Source organism: Mustela erminea, chromosome 2, assembly GCF_009829155.1.
Source record: "Mustela erminea isolate mMusErm1 chromosome 2, mMusErm1.Pri, whole genome shotgun sequence".
NCBI classification, from domain to species: Eukaryota; Metazoa; Chordata; class Mammalia; order Carnivora; family Mustelidae; genus Mustela; species Mustela erminea.
Genome location: NC_045615.1, coordinates 151,231,037 through 151,249,333, shown reverse-complemented (window position 1 = coordinate 151,249,333; position 18,297 = coordinate 151,231,037).

Genomic DNA, 18,297 nt, shown 5'->3' with positions numbered 1-18,297 from the left:
AGTATTTGATTCCCATGTAAAAACAGAACAGTCAACTACTTTTAAACACACAAAACAAACAAATTTTGGATGTTAATAGTACATGCACATTGTTCTGTTAGTCTCAATATGTATAGTATGTTCTTTCCCCTTGATTATAGTGCCTTTTTTTCTTTTCTGTCACTTCAATAGATAGTACAATTTAGAATGAAAATAAAGCCATTCTGTATGATATTTTCACAGAACCTTTTTACATTCCATTTTGTGGGTAGATGCTGGGAATTGTCATATTTTAGAATTTCTGGTCAAAGACTTTGTCTAGGGGTTTTTGCTGATTCTATAACTTATTTTAAAATATGATAAATGAATTGGAAGACACTGATGTGGGAGTAATGGGAGGACAGAGCAGGGATATTTAGTCAAAAGAAATGTAATAGATGAGGGATGAATGTCAGATGAATAATAAAAAAAGATAACAGAATTAAGGAAGGAATTAGAAAATGGGATTTTCAGAAAAGAAAACTTCAAGTGCAGTGGTGTTGTGAGAAGTTGGCACACTTCTTCTGATGCGAGAGGCTGAGGTGATTAGAGGCCTTCAAGTGAGAACTTTGTCACAGGATTCAGAAACTGGAATTTATTTTGAGGCTGAAAGTAAGTCACTAGAATTTCAAGTATAGCATTAATTTTGGGGAAATATTATTCTGGCAGCAATATTGAAAACACTCCAGCATGGGAAAGGGAGACCGTGTTGAAGAAACTTTGAATAATCTGGGCAGAAGATCTGAATAGTAGGACCTAAGGCATTCATAGTGGAGAGAGGATGAAAGAACAACAAAAGTTAATAAAAACTCTGTGTGGCTGAAATAGTCACTTAGGAAATCATACTTAGCTAGTAAAAACTTGCATGTTATGCAACATGAAGCATGCAAAATATGCCCATAATTGCAAGAACTCATGAAATGATTGAAATATGAAACAAACTACATTTCTCCTAAGAGCCATTTCAAGTGATCGTCAAGAGGAAGTGCTTTTCAAAATAACCACTTGGGATATTAAAAGCAAAGCAGTCAATATTACAGTAAATTAACTTTTAAGAAATATGTGTTGACAAAGGAGTAGATCAATATTATTCATTCATGGATATTCTTACATGTTTATTTCAGTAATGTGCCAGCATTATGGATTGTGCACACACCTAATAGTGAATTTTTAAAAAAAATTTTGTATCCCAATATATGTATGTTAACTTCAGTAAGTCATATGCATATATGACCAAACTAAATAGAATATTTAGTTAAACATAGAAAGTTAATTAGGTGACATATATATCACATAAAATATTTTACATTTTTATTAATACAGAACATTTGGTTTCACTAAAATTAATGGTAATATTTCTGTTGAGAATGATTGATTACTTTATCATGTTTTTTTAAATATTTTATTTATTTATTTATTTGACAGACAGAGATCACAAGTAGGCAGAGAGGCAGGCAGAGACAGAGAGGGAAGCAGGCTTCCTGCTGAGCAGAGAGCCCGATGCGGGGCTCGATCCCAGGACCTTGGGATCATGACCTGAGCTGAAGGCAGCCGTTTAACCAACTAAGCCACCCAGGCGTCCCTAAATGCATTAGTTTTAATACTGTTTTGGTAGAATACCTAGGGGTTTTTATATATATAGTATTATATCATCTACAAATAGTGAAAATTTCATCTCTACCTTAGCAATTTGGATGCCTTTATTTATTCTTCTTGTTTGATTTCTGCAGCTAGGACTTCAAGCAATATGTTGAATAAAAGTGATGACAGTAGACATCTTTGTCTTGTTCCTGATCTTAGAGGAGAAGCTTCCAGTATGCTTTTAGTATGACGTTGTGGGTGGATTTGTCATATATGGCTTTTATTGGTTTGAGGTAAATTCCCTTTAAGTTCACTTTGTTGAGAGTTTTTATCATAAGTGGATGTTAAATTTTGTCATATGTTCTCTTTAAGATGATCATAAGATTTTTAAACTTTATTTTGTTAGTTTGATTAGATTAAATGATATGTGGATTTGGAACCATCCTTCCATTCCTAGAATAAGTCTCACTTATTCACAGTGAATGAACCCTTTAATTTTTGCTGAATTCAGCTAATTAATATTTTGCTGAGGATTTTGCATCTATGTCCTTCAGGGGTATTGGCCTGTAGTCTTATTGTTCTGTAGAGTCTTTGCTTGGTTTTTGTATCAGGGCAATTCTTGTCTCAGAGAAATAATTTGGAAAAACTTGTTTCTCTTCTATAGAAAAGGATAGGTATTAACTCTAAAAAAGGATAGGTATTAACTTTTCTTTAAATATTGGTATAAGTCACCTGTGAAGCCATCCTGGACTTTTCTGGGAGTCTTTTGATTACTGATTCAGTTTTATTACCAGTAATTCATATGTTCACATTTTCTATGTTTCCTGATTCAGTGTTGGAAGATTATGTTTGTAGGAATTTATTCATTTCTTCTAGATTGTCTAATTTGCTGACATATAATTTTTCTAATTCTTTAATCCTGTGTATTTCTGTGGCATTGGTTGTTAGTTTTCCTCTATAATTTCTGATTTTATTTATGTGAGTCATCTCTCATTTTTTCTTGATGAGTCTAACTGAAGGATTATCAATTTTATCTTTTCAGGAAAACAGATTTTAGTAGCTATTTTTGATAGCCATTTCATTTTTTAAGTAACTATTTCATTTATTTCCACTCTAATCTTTTTTATTTTCTTCTTTTTACTAACTTTTATTCATTTATTTATTTATTTATTTAAAGATTTTATTTATTTATTTGTCAGAGAGAGAGAGAGTGAGAGCGAGCACAGGCAGACAAAGTGGAAGGCAGAGGCAGAGGGAGAAGCAGGCTCCCTGCGGAGCAAGGAGCCCAATGTGGGACTCGATCCCAGGACGCTGGGATCATGACCTGAGCCGAAGGCAGCTGCTTAACCAACTGAGCCACCCAGGCGTCCCGACTAACTTTTAGATTTGTTTTTCTTTTTCTAGTTCCTCTAGGTATAAGGTTAGATTGCTTATTTTAAATTTTTCTAGTTTATTGAGGTTGGTCTGTATCACTAATAACTTCCCTCTTTTTTTTTTTTTTTTATTCTCTGATGTCTTTTATTTTTTTATTTTATTTTATTTTTTTAAATTTTTTTTTTAATTTCCAGAATAACTTCCCTCTTATAACTGATTTTGCTACATCCTAAAGATTTTGAACTGTTGTGTTCCTATTTTCCTTTCTCTCCAGGTATTTTTCCATTTCCTCTTTGATGGTTTTCTTGACTCATTGATTGTTTAGTAGCAATTTTTTTTGCTTCACATTTGTATCTTTTCCAGTTTTCTTCTTGGATTTAATTTCTAATTTCACACTGTTGTGATCTGAAAAGATGCTGGATATGATTTCAGTCTTCTTAAAATTATTGAGACTTGTTTTGTAGCCTCACATGAGGTCTCTCAAGAAGAATGTTCCAGGGTGCCTGGGGGGCTCTGTGGGTTAAACTGCTGCCTTCAGTTCAGGTCATGATCTCAGCGTCCTGGGATCAAGTCCCGCATCGGGCTCTCTGCTCAGCAGGGAGCCTGCTTCTCTTTCTCTGCCTCCCTCTCTGTCTACTTGAGATCTCTGTCAAATAAATAAATAAAATCTTTAAAAAAAAAAAAAAAAGAAGAAGAATGTTCCATATGCATTTGAAAAGAATGTGTATTCTACTGTTTTTGGATAGAATGTTCTTTATGTATCAGTGAAGTCCATCTGGGCTAACCTATCATTCAAAGCCACCATTTCCTCGTTGATCTATCTATTGATGTAAGTAGGATGTTAAAGTCCTATACCATTATTACATTACTCTCAATTTCTTCCTTTATCTCTGTTAATATTTTCTTTATATATTTAGGTGCTCCTATGCTGGATTCATAGATACTTATAATTGTTATATCCTCCTTTTGGATTGATCTCTTTATATTATGCAATGCCCCAAATGGTCTCCTGTTATAATCTTTGTTTTAATGAATATTTTGTCTGATAAAACTATTGCTCCTCCTCCTGCTGCTGCTACAGCTGCTGCTGCTGCTGCGCCTCTTTCTCCTTCTTTTTCTATCTTCTATTTGCATAGACTGTCTTCTTCCATCCTTTCACATGTAGGCTTTGAGTCTTTAGGTCTTAAGAGAGTTTCTCATAAATAGCACCTAGATAAGTCTTTTTTTTTTTTTTTTCCTAATCCATTAGTCACCTGAGGTCTTTTGATTTGAGCATTTAGAAAACTTACATTTAAAGTTTTTATTGATAGATATGTACTTATTTCCATTTTATTATTATTATTTTTTTAGTACTTCTCAGTTCATGTTTTTCTCTTGCTCTTTTCCCTTGTGATTTAATGTCATCTCTTAGTGTTATGCTTGGATTTCTTTATCATTTTTTGTGTATTTATTATAGTTTTTTGGTTTGTGGTTCCAATGAAACTCATATATAGCATCCTAAGTATATAACAGTCTATATTAAATTGATGGTCACTTAAGTTTGAAGATAGTCTAAAAGCACTAAATTTTTACTTTCCTGTCTCCACATTATATATATGTATATGCATATACATATATATATTTTACATATTTTATTTTGTTAATTCATTAAGTAATTTTTTTAATGTAACAGATTTTACAATTTTATTTTCTTTTAATCTTCAGACTAGCTTTGCAAGTAATTGATCTTTTACCTTTACTATATTTACTTTTACTGGGAATTTTTTGTTTTAATAATCTTTTTCTAATTATGGTCTTTTTTCCCCCAATTATTAAATGAGTCCCTTTAACATTTCTTGTAAGACTGATTTTGTGATACCTTTGTTTTCTCTATTTTCCATGTGGTCTTTCTATCTTTTGTTGCACAGAAACTGTTCAATCAGCACTTAATTTTTCCTTAGTAGAAATCTCTATCTATATATCTATAGATTCAGTATATCTGTGTGGAGGTAAGTTCAGTGTCTTCCTCTGCCATCATTTTAGACCCATCTCCAATTTAGCACAACTCTTAAGAGTCCCAGAATTCTTGTAATGGTAAATGAACAATGGCTTTTAACTTGAAGTTATCAGTTGCATTCCCTCCTAACAAAATAATTACACTGCCCTTTGAAATTTTAAAGAGAGGCATGACTTCTCCTTCTTTTATTATAGATTTCTGTCTATATTAAAAAAATGTTAGCTACCTTCATTAATTATCTCATCTGGATCTTCTGGATGACTTGCTTCAGTTTCTACATCAATACTTGCTTTACCTTGCATTTTTATGTTATGAAAGTGGCTTCTTTCCGTAAACTTAATGAGCAAACCTTTGCTAGCTTTCAACTTTTCTTCTGCAGCTTCCTCACCTCTCTCAGTCTTCAGAGAAGTGAAGAGAGTTAGGGCCTTGCTCTGGAATAGGCTTTGGCTTAAGAGAATGCCATAGCTGTTTTGATCTTTCCAGACTACTCAAAATTTTTCTATAATAGTATAAGGCTGTTTCACTTTCTTATTATTTTTGTGTTTATTAGAATAGTATTTTTACATTTTAATTCCCAAGGACTTCTTCTGCATTCACAGCTTGCCTGTTTTTGCAAAACAGCTAAATTTAGCCTATCTTGCCTTTCTACAAGACTTCCTCACTAAGCGTAAATGTTTCTAGTTTTTGTTTGAAGTGAGAAATGTGCAACTCTTTCTTAAACTTGAATACTTGGAGGCCATTGCAGGATTATTAATTGGCCTAATTTAAACATTATTGTTGCTCCAGGAATAGGGAGGCCTGAAGAAAGGAAAAGAGATGATGTAATGGCTGGCCTGTGGAGCAGTCAGAAAACACATTAAGTTCACCATTGTATATGGGTATGGTTCATGGTTCCCCCAAACAATACAATAGTAACATCAAATATTACTGACCACAGATTGCCATACACATGTAATAATTTAAAAGTTTTAAATACTGTGAGAATTATCAAAATGTGACATAGAGGGTACAAAGTGAGCAAATGCTGTTGGAAAACTGATGCTGATAGAGTTGCTTGATACACAGTTGACATAAACCTTCAATTTGAGAAAAGCACAGCATCTGTGAAGTATAATAAGGCAAAAATGCAATAAAATGAAGTATGCTTATTGTATATTATCCATATTCATAATGCAAGAGAATATTATTTGTCTGCTAAAAGTTGATTAAAATATGTGAACAGCTAATATTTCCCCATCCCAATTCCTGCACTGCCTGATTTTTGGCCATGGATTCCAGGTTAAACCTCTTGAGAAAAAAAGTTGGTCAGCTGAGAATATCAAAGAAATAATATTCTGGATTCAGTGACAACTAGCCATCTCACAATAATAAGATAAGTAGGTTAGTAAGTGGAATAAGTAAGCAAATGTTTGTTTTATTCAAATTAAATAGACATAATAGTGACTTCCCCTCTCCCAACATTAGTAGCCTTTTGCAACATTCTGTGGGTCTGCATTTATAGTTTTAATCATCTGTATATACCTAGGATGGAAATATGGATATATAGAACATGGGAAAACATTTTTTTAAACAATGATTATTTTCCCTCTCTTGGTCCTTTCCTTTTTTTTTTTTTTTACAGCACCCCACTTTTAATTCAGATAATAATTTCTGTATGAGCTGCCTTCAGAAAAAGAATATAAAAGGTTTACAAATACCAAGCATTTAGGAAATCAAAGGCAACTTGGAATATAATCAAAATATATAGGAGAAATGGTATTTTAACAGTGTCAGACTGTTCTATTCCAGACTAAAAAAAAAAAATAATCCCCCAGTCTTGGAACAGGTGGTGAGATAAAAGAACAATATAAGATCAGCACTGTGGTCTCCTAAGACAAATCCTGAATCTTATCACAGGGCACCTGAACATGTGCAAGGACAGGAAGCTATAGAGATTAGGAGTTTTCTGGGCCATGGTGACTGGGAATATTGGCTTATCAGCATTCAGGAAGATGAACAATCAACTATTGCTTCTTTTAATCTAACTGGTGTGAACGGAGAAGAGTGATCCAGAAGACAAGGTAGAAAAGTTGAATGTCTTGTCTCTTACTAATACACATAGGAATACAATCTAGAATTCATATTTCCATCTACACATTTTAAGAATCTTTGGATTCACACATTGACTTTTATCTGTGTGCTGCTTTACAGAATGTAGCAAGTTTGGGTTTCTGAGTCTTCTACTATTATTTCTTAGAGTATCATCTTTTTAAAAAATCTTTAAAGTACTAAGTACTTGAAGTACTAAATTCAAGAAAAATGTATGAAATATTTTATTTGAAGACTGGTATTGTAATTACAGATTTGGAAAATAATAGTTATTGGGATGGAGAGAGAAAAAACACTTAAGAACTTATTTGGGGAAATAATCAGAAAGAAAAGAATATGAAAGAATAGATGAAAAGCTATTTAGCAGAAACCTTATAGCATGTTTTACTTCTATCCTATTTATATGCTTATTTTTTGTCTTTTATCTTCTCAAGGGAATTTTCCTTGTTGAAAATATGTTTCACTATTCTTTGGATTTCTAAACCATTGCCGAAGTCAGATGACAACACATTTGCAGTTCCTGGCACCCCAATCCCCTGCTGTCAGGATTGTAAATGATGCTACTTTTCAACAAAGCAGTGATCCAGTGAGGGGATTAGAGGCATGAATTTTAACCTACAAAATATGAATGTGAAGTTAACATGATGCTTTTTCAGTGAATATGTTCTGAGAATACTGTTGCTAGCAAGATTGCAGTTGTAGTTGCTTCTTTCAGCAGCCATCATTGTAAGTGAAAATCACCAAATATTTCATCAGTTGTTTTTAAAGACCTATTGGCATAGTGAAGCCCAGATAAGTTTATTTCCTCAGTATCACCTTCCACCTTATTAGAGGATGCTTCCACTCTAAGAATAATTGAATAATTATTGGTAGGGAAAATGGAAAGGGCTACTGCTATAACTAATTAATAGAGAGGATTTATGTCCTCTGAATTGGATCTGTTGTGACAATCGCTTATACCACAATATATACTGAATTTAAGCAGAAAGTTAATATGTGATTGCAAATAGCAAACGCTCTCTCATTTTTCATATATTGCAGTTGTTCCAGTTTTTTATGAAATGAAATATATATTCTTAACAAATCACAAAGTTTGTTTGGTGGAGATTTAATTTGATTTTTTAAAATTAAGCCTCTATTTCAAGAAGAGAAGTCTACTTCTCTTGGGGAGTGGGGAGAGGGGTCTCCTCACTCCAAGAACTGTGTAAGCCAAGGAGAGAAGGGGAGAAGATAAGGGTTCTCTAAGATTGTGAAGAATCATGCCTTCTGAGACTTGCCTGTAACTAGAGATGATCAAGGAAGAAGCAAATATGAATAGAATTGGGAGGCTTCAGCTTTATTTAACTCTGTTTCTTTTAGTTGAAGAAATTTTATTTCTCTAAAAATATATTTTTGCACACATCCATTTAGTTTTGATTAAAGTATTTATTGTAGATGCTGTGATTCTTTTTGTATCTATTTGAACCCCATAACACGAGTACCCAATGGAAAAGTCAGTATTTATTAATTTATGTGGCACACTGAGAATTAGGTGATTAGTAATTGCTTTTGCATCATCTAATGATTTGTGTCATACATTTAGTGTTGCAACTAAGAATAAAGAAACACAGACTTCTATGTGATTTTCCTTTTCAGTGGAAGTTTAAAAACTATGTAGTTGTCAGCCATGAGTACTTATGATTACCTATTCATTATGTACGGTTAAATCCTACTTATTTTTAAGTTCTCAGTTCAAATATCACTTCAGTGAAATATTTCCCACATTCCAAGAGTGAATCAGGTTTTTTCACTATAATTTGTACCATGTACCCTTGGTCATGTATGTTACATTGCCTAGAACTTTTGTAATTTTATATTTACTTATGTAAATAATTAACTAACTTAATGTACACCTCTGTCCTATTGAGAGAAGAGGAGTTCATTTGTTTCCCTGCATCATTTAGTAGGGTGCATAATACATGATAAGAGTTCAATAAATATTATATTTATTTTAAAAATAAATATGTTCATTAACATAGATTTGCTTCTTAGACAGATTATAACATAGAAGAAAGATAAAACACTAATATAAATATAGTTAGTATAAATATAGCAGATAAATGATAAAAATAACCATATGGTACTAAGGGAGAATAGTGGTAAAGTCTAGAACTCTAGTTTGTTGTCCTCTAGGATCAGCTTTAAAATAGAACTGTCTCTTGACTATATTTTATCCTCTCCAGCTACTTGTACACTCTTGCTCTATACTCAGATTCTCTCCATCTGGTACATAAACATTTTCAATTTCTTTCACTCTTGGAACAACAATTGACCCCAAGCCCTACTCCAGAAATGTATTAACTTTGGATATAAAAATAAGGTCTCTTTTCCTGTGATGGGAGGAAAGTAGGAAGGAATGATTATGGATAAAAGGAAATTGTGTGGAAGGGAAGTGAATTAAGACAGTTTCTATATTACTATCTTTTTACTATAGAATGCAATGATAGAATGCAGTGAAGTTTATGCTTGAAAGTAATGTGAGGGGGACGTTAAGGAGAACACTAAAGATATGCAGCATCTTCTGAGCAAAATATGACAAAAGATTACTGGGTTATGTGGAAAGATTTCCAAGATGAACTGAAGACTCAGCTGGATATGAGCATAATGTGGTTTTTGCTAGCACTAATCCAAACGTCTATGATTTTTTTTCTCCAGAAGTGCTATTCATCTTTATTTTTTCCCCTTGGATAAAGTCTTCAAAACAATTTATATAGTAGGAGAAATTTGTTTTGTTTTTAATTTCACTGAGAGTTGTGTGGAACTGACTAATGTAGTAGTAGTTTGCATTTCGTATGGAAATTGTATTTTTAATTTTGATGTCATTAATTTAATCCAGGCATCATTTAACAAGTTTGTCTTTTTTTCAAAGTTGAAAAAAACCTATAATTTTAAATAATGCATTATTTTATGTATTCTAGTAGTTACTGATATTATTATACTTTTTAACCTAATGCATGAATGTACCAAAATATATAAATAAAACCCTTAATGTTGAATCATCCCTCTATTGCTAAGTTAAAACCTAATTTGCCATGGTATATTTTCATCACTCAATGATATTTTGTGGTATGTTGTTACTTATATTTGTAATATTCGTTTTTCTTTCTTTTCTTAGTAGGTATTGTGAATTTAGTTTACTTAAGCCTAGTTTAAGCCAATCTCTAAACCAATTAATTGTATGCTGAACACATTAATTGAATTTATAATTTTTTATACCTTCTGCAATACTTAAATCCCTTCTTGCATTTTGTTAGAATTCATCTATAAGACCACTAGGCTGTTTTGTTTTGTTTTGTTAGTATTGTGTATCATAGATAAAACTTTTAATTCTTTCAGGGCAGTTAGTCTGTATTCCTACTTCTTGCTGTAAAAACTTGAGCAATTTCCTGATTGGATTATTTGTTCTTTGGGTGTTGAGTTTGCTATTTGTGAAGCATAACAAATAGCATGGAGGACATGGGGACTTAGAGTGGAGAAGGAAGTTCGGGGAAATTGGAAGGGGAGGTGAACCATGAGAGACTATGGACTCTGAAAAACAATCTGAGGGTTTTGAAGGGACGGGGGGTGGGAGGTTGGGGTACCAGGTGGTGGGTATTATAGAGGGCACGGATTGCATGGAGCACGGGGTGTGGTGCAAAAATAATGAATACTGTTATGCTGGAAATAAAAAAAAATTAAAAAAAAATAAAAAAAAAAACTTGAGCAATTTCCACTTGTTTCTAATGGAAAAAATGTTATCTCATAAGTATTGCTAAATTATTTACCCAAAGTTATAATAATGTGAATAATATTATGTATTCTTTCTGAAACTGTTATTTAAACCTTTATTACTACCCACCTATAAATTGTTTTAATTTTTATTATAATGTTAATTTTTTATTTATTTACTTGTATTTTAATTCCAGTATAGTTGACATGCATGTAATATAGTTTCAGGTGTCCAATATAGTGGCTCAAAGTATTATATATTACTCAGTGTTCATCGAGATAAATGTACTCTTAATTCCTTCACATATTTCATCCATCCTCACCTACCTCCCCTCTGGTAATCATCTCTTAAGAGTCGGTTCCTCTTTTTTTTTTTTTTTTTTTTTTTATTTTATTTATTTATTTGACAGAGATCACAAGCAGGCAGAGAAGCAGGCAGAGAGAGAGGAGGAAGCAGACTCCTGCTGAGCAGAGAGTTCAATACAGGACTCTATCCCAGGACCCTGGGATCATGTCCTGAGTCAAAGGCCAAGGATTTAACAAACTGAGCCACCCAGAAGCCTGTTTCTTAATTTTTCTTTTCTCTCTCTCCTTTCTTTTGCTTGTCTGTTTTGTTTCTTAAATTCCACTTATGAGTTAAATGGCTGAAATCATTTTTATGGCTGAATAATATCCCATTTTCTATATATACCATATCTTCATTATCCATTTATCTATCCTGGATGCTTGGGCTGCTTCCATAGTTGGACTCAATTTTTCAAAGTTGAAAATTTGTATTGTAACCAATGCTGCAATAAACATAGGGGTGCATAAATCCCTTTGAGTTAGTATTTTTGCATTCTTTAGGAAAATATCCAGTGGGAATACTGGATCTTAGGGTAGTTCAGTTTGTGATTTTTTGAGGAAGCTCCAAGCTGTATTCCACAGTGGCTACATCAGTTGCATTTCTACCAAGAGTGCAAGAGTATTTGCCTTTCTCCACATCCTCACCAACACTTGTTATTTCTGGTGGTTTGGGCTTTAGCTGACAGGTAGTTTTGATTTGCATTTTCCTGACAATGAGCATTGCTGAACATCTTTTCATACGTCTGTTGGCCATCTATATATCTTCTTTGGAGAAATGTCTGTTCATATCTTCCACTCATTTTTTTTAATTAGGTTATTTGGTTAGGGCTGTTGAGTTATATAAGTTCTTCATATACTTTGGATACTAACCCTCTATTGGCTATGTTATTTGCAAGTATTTTTTTCCATTCAGGAAGTTGTCTTTTAGTTTTGTCGGCTGCTTTTTTGGCTGTGCAGAAGATTTTATTATGATATAATCCCAATATTTTATTTTTGCTTTTGTTTCCCTTGCCTCAGGACACACACCTAGAAAAACATTGCTGCAGCCAATATCAGAGAAATTATTGATTGTGTTTTCTTCTAAGATTTTTAGGGTTTCAGGTCTCATATTTAGATACTTAATCTATTTTGAGTTTATCTTTGTGCATGGTGTGAGAAATCAGTCCAGTTTCATTCTTTTGCATGTAGTTTTGTTTTCCCTACACCATTTGTTGAAGACTTTTTTCACTGAATATTCTTTTCTGCTTTGTCAAAGATTAATTGACCATATAATCATGGGTTTGTTTCTGGGGCTTCTATTCTATTCCATTAATCTATGTGTCTATCTTTCCATTTTGATCACTACAGCTTTGTAGTATAACATGAAATCTAGAGCTAGAATAACTCCAGCTTTGTTTTTCAAGATTGTGTTGGCTGTTCAGGGTCTATCATGGTTCCATACAAATTTTAGGATTATTTGTTCTAGTCCTGTGAAAAATGCTTGTGGTATTTTGATAGGGATTGCATTAAATCTGTAGATTGCTTTAGGTAATATAGACATTTTAACAATATTTGTTCTTCCAAACCATGAGCATGGAATATCTTTCCATTTGTGTATATTATCTTCAATTTCTTTCATCATTGTTTCATAGTTTTCAAAGTAGAAAATTCCTATTTAATTAAATACCTCTTTGGTTAAGTTTATTTGTTCCTAGGTATTTTATTATTTTTGACACAACTGTAAATGGAATTGCTTTCTTAATTTCTCTCTCTGTTGCTTCATTATTAGTGTATAGATATGCAACAGATTTCTTCACATTGATTTTGATTCCTAAAAGTTTACTGAATTCATTTATTCTCGTAGTTTTTGGTGGAGTCTTTCAGGTTTTCTATATATAGTATCATGTCATTTGCAAATAGTGAAAATTTTACTTCTTCCTTAAGAATTTGGATGACTTTTATATATTTTAGGAAGACTTGTTTATATTTAGAAAGAGAGAGTGTGGGTGTGTGTGTGAGCAGGGGGAGAGGGGAAAGCTTAAAACAGACTCCCTACTGAGCAGAGTCTGCTGCAGGGCTCATTCCCAGAACACTGAGATAATGACCTGAGCCAAAATCAGGAGTCAGCCACCCAATCAACTGATCCACCCAGGCACTCCTGGATGTTATGTACTTTTTTGTTGTTTGATTGCTGTGTCTAGGATTTCCAGTACTGTGTTTAATAAAATTGGTGAGAGGGGACATCCTTGTCTTGTTCCCAAGCTTAGAGGAAAAATGTCCCAATTTTTCAAGATTGAGTATGATCTTAACTGTGGGTTTTTCATATAAGGCATTTATAATATTGAGGTATTTTCCCTCTAAACCTACTCTTTTGAGGATTTTTTTCATGAATGCATATTTTACTTTGTTAAATGTTTGTTTTTTGCATCTATTGAAATGATCATATGGTTTTTATTCTTTCCTTTATTGATGTGATGTATTATGTTTATCAACTAGCAAATATTGAACCACCTTTGCTTCCTGGGAATAAATCCCGCCTGATTATGGTGAATGATTTTTTTTTAATGTATTGTTTGATTTGGCTTGATAATATTTTGTTGAGAATTTGTGCATCTTCATTTATCAGAGATACTGGTGAAGTGTCTGTATGTAGTTTTGGGGTTATACTGGCCTCGTAGAGTGAACTTGGAACCTTTCATCCTTCTTCTATTTTTTGTAATATTTTGAGAAAAATAGGTTTAACTCTTCTTTAAATGTTTGGTAAAATTCACCTATGAAGCTGTCAGTTCATAGCCTTTTATCTTTTGGGAGGTTATTTATTTATTTATTTTTATTACTGATTCAATTTCATTGCTGGTAATGGGTCTGTTCAAATGTTCTATTTCTTCCTGCTTCAGTTTTGATCAGTTATATTTTTCTAGGAATTCATCCATATCTTCTAGGTTTTCACTATTTTGGCATGTAATTTTTTATTTAAGATTTTATTTATTTATTTGACAGGAAGAGATCAGAAGTAGGCAGAGAGGGAGGGGAAACAGGCTCACTGCTGAGCAGAGAGCCTGATATAGAGCTCAATCCCAGGACCCTGAGATCATGACCCGAGCCAAAGGCAGAGGCTTAATCCACTGAGCCACCCAGGTGCCTCAGGCATGTAATTTTTCATAATGTTCTCCTACAATCATATTTCTGAGGTGTCAGTTTTCTCCTTTTTCTTTGTAATTTTGTTCATTTGAGTCCTCTCTCTCTCTCTTTTTATTGGTCTGCCTAAAGGTTAATCAGTCTGTTGATCTTTTCAAAGAATCACTTTCTGGATTCCTTGATCTGTTCTGTTGGTGTTTTAGTCTCTTTTCCACTGATTTCTGTTATTTTTAAAAATTATTTCCTTCTTTATACTGATTTGGTTTTATTTGTTCTTTCTTAGTTCCTTGCCATGAAAGTTTAGGTGGTTTGAGATTTTACTTGGTTCTTGAGGTAGTCTTGTCTTGCTATAAACTTCCTTTTTAGAGCACTTTTCCTGCATCCCAAAGATTTTCAGCTGTTGTTTTTCCATTTTCATTTTTGTCCATGAATTTGTTTATTTATTCTTTTATTTCTTAGTGGACCCATTCATCATTTAGTAGAATGATATTTAACATCCATGAATCTGTGCTTTTTCCTGATTTGTTTCTTGTGATTGATTTCTAATTTCATATCATTGTGGTCAGAAAAGATGCATGGTATGACTTCAGTCTTTTTAAATTTGTTAAGACTTGTTTTGTGGCCTAATATATAATCTATTCTGGAGAATGTTCCAATTGCACTTGAAAAGAATGTGTATTCTGCTGTTTTAGAATAGAATGTTCTGAATATCTCTGTTAAATCCATCTGGTCTAATATTCATTCTAAGTTTTCTTATTTATTTTCTGTTTTAACAATCTGTCCATTGATGAAAGTGGCAGTGCTGAAGTCCCTTACTATTAGTTTATTATCAACTAGTTTATTTTTTTGTTTTTTTTTTATATATTTGGGTGCTCCCATGTTGGGGCCATATATCTTTATAGATGCATCTTCTTGTTGGATTGTTCCCTTTATTATTTTATACTGTTTCTCTTAATCTCTTGTTATAGACTTTGTTTTAAAGTCTATATTCTCTGAAATAAGGATTGTTACCCTAGCTTTCTTTTCACAGCCACTTGCACGATAAATACTTTTCCATCCCTTCACTTTCAATCTGCATTTGTCTTCAGGTCTGAAATAATAAATAAGCCTCTTGTAGGCAGCATATAGGTATATTGATTCATATGTTTACCCTTTCCATTATCCTATGTCTTTTGATTGGAGCATTTAGTCCATTTACATTTGAAATAATTATTCATAAGTATGTATTTATTGCTATTTTTTTACTTGTTCTATGTTTGTTTTCCTCTCTGATGCTTTTTTCTCTTGTCTCATGACTAGTTGGTTTTCCTTAGTGATGTACTTGGATTCCTTTGTCTTTGTATTTGTATATTTATTACTGGTGTTTAATTTGTGTTTACTATTTGGTTTGTATATAACATCTTCTGCATATAACGGTCTATATTAAGTTGGTGGTTGCTTAATTTTGAACCTATTCCTTACTTCTCTCTCCTCCCCTGAGTATATGGTGTCAGACTTTATATTTTATTTTCTAAGTCCCTTGACTGATTTTTACAGATATGCTTTTTTTTTCTTTTTTAACTGCTTTTGTACTTCCTTCTTTTCCTACTCTCACTTATCGTCTTTCCTTTCCACTCAAAGGGTCCTCTTTAAGGTTTCTTGTAGAGCTAATTTAGTGCTCATGACTTCCTTTAATTTTTATTTGTCTGGGAAACTCTATCTCTCTTTCTACTCTGAATGATAGCCTTGCTTGGTATTCTTGGCTGCAGACTGTTTTTCCTTTCATCACTTTGAATATACCCTGCCACGTCTTTGTAGTCTGCAGTGTCTGCTGAAAAATCGGCTGATACTCTTGTGAGTCTTTGTTTGTATGTAACTCCTTCTTTTTTATACACTGCTTTAAAACATTTTTTGTCATTATTTTTTGCCATTTTAATAACTGTATGTCTTAGTGTGGACTTCCTTGGGTTTAGTTTGTGGAGGGATATTTGTGCCTCCTGGATCCGAATTTCTGTTTCTTTCCCAGATTTGGGAAGTTTTCAGCTTTAGTTCATCAAATAAATTTTCATTCTTTTCTCTCTCTTCTTATGTCCTGTGAGTATATTCATGATCATTACTTTAAATTCTCTATCAGGCATATCTGTTTTTATATATATATAAGATATATATTTTATATATATCTTATATCTATTTTTCTTAGATCTTTGCTGTGATTTTTGTCATTTCTTTCCTTTGGGACATATTCCTCTGTGTCCTCATTTGTCTAACTCTCTGTGTCTGTTTCTATGTTAGGCATGTCAGCTATACCTCCTACTCTTGAAAGTAATGGCTTTATGAAGAAGAGGTCCTGTATTTCCTACTGACTCAAACCTGTAGCTTCAGAGGTCTGAAGCCTACATATATTACTTGTGCCCTACTTTTGTGCCTGGGGCAATTTTTCCTTCAGTCCAGTCATCTGCAGTGGCTTTCGTTGCCTGTCATGGGCAGTGTTTTGCCTCTGTGGTATTTGTGGACCAGATTAAGATTGGCCTTGGGTTAAGTTGAATCAGACCAGGTTTTTACCAGAGATGCAGTAGCACCGAACTGCAAGTTATTCTCCCTGTATTGTCCCTTGAAAAGCTTTTGCTGGTAGGTACTTACAGCCAGACCAGCTGTCTGCTCCCAGGTCCCGGCTTTGTCTGTTCTTGGACTGGTTGGACTGGTAGATATGGTTATCTTTCTCTTTCCTCAAGGCAGGAGTCACTTTGGAGTGGTTTTGCTGCTGTCTGGGCTACTTGCATATTGCCAAGCCTTTGGTATCACCCTGGATGTGTTCCAGCCAAGAGTGTATTGGAGAGATTGGATCTGCAATGTGCGTGTGGAGTAGGGGAGGAGTTGCAGTGTTTGCAAGGTTGGTGCATTGGTCTTCTGGGAAAAGAGACCTTCTGCCACCCCCACTGGGACTGTGGCAGACCTGGCTAGAAGGGGTCAACCCTCGGAAGCATGGCAGGATAGGACACACTGTTAACAAGTTAGGTAGGGTGTGTGGGTACCATGCTGCTTCCCACAGGTAGCCCTGTGTTTATGCTGAGGGTTGAGGGAGAGACATGGCATCTGCCAGTTTCTTTTATTCTGAAAAAGTTTTCAAGGATTTCTGCTCCTCCAGGACAAGTCCTGAAATTAGTAAACAACTCTGCCCCAGATATATTAAAAAAACTGCTGCTTCTATGCTGTATCTCTGCAGGCTACTTTTTGTGCTGTCTCCTTAAGGGTGAGGCCTGTTTCCTCTGTCCTCCTGTCTCTCTCAGAGCCAAGCCCACTGATTTTTAAAATCCAGGTTTTAAGTCCTCTGATTATAAGAACTCAAGAAATTAAGCCCCTCTGTTTTTCAAAGCCAAATTTTATGGGGTTTCATCTTCCCCATGCAGGTTCCCTGGTGTGAGGTTCTGTTTCCTTTCTCTTTCTGTGTCTGCAGGTTCCTCCATCCTGTGGATAGTTTTGGGGGTCCATTTAGTTCCCCACTGCATCTCTATCCTTCCCACTGTCTTCTGAGTGGTATCGTCTTTACAATTTGGTTGTGGAGTTTGTTTTACCAGGTTTCAGATAATTTTATGGGATTATTTACATGTCTGTGAGTATAATCTAGTTATATCCCTGGGAATATAACTTGGAATCTTCCTACTCTGCAATGTTCCCAGGAAGTGCTGGTGGTTTGTTGTTGTTGTTGTATGTTTGTTTGTTTTTTTAACATTTTTCATTTTCCAAAATGGGATTGTGAGTTTTTCCCCTGAGTTTTCAGAGAAAATGTATAAATACAGTATCTGATAATTCTACTAGTATTTTTCTAAGGTAGTTAATTTCCATAAGATTATTATTTTAGTATATTTTAAGCCTAAAAAACTTCTCAGAATACTGTTTACTATGTTCCTTACCTTTTAAATAAATATTTGTAGATAACCAGTGATTTATGTTTCCATTTCTGTTTTTATTTAAAGCTCATTTATTCTCTAGAAAAATGTTTATTTTTTTTCAAATATCAAGGTTTATCACCTGATGTTAGATGAACCTAATCA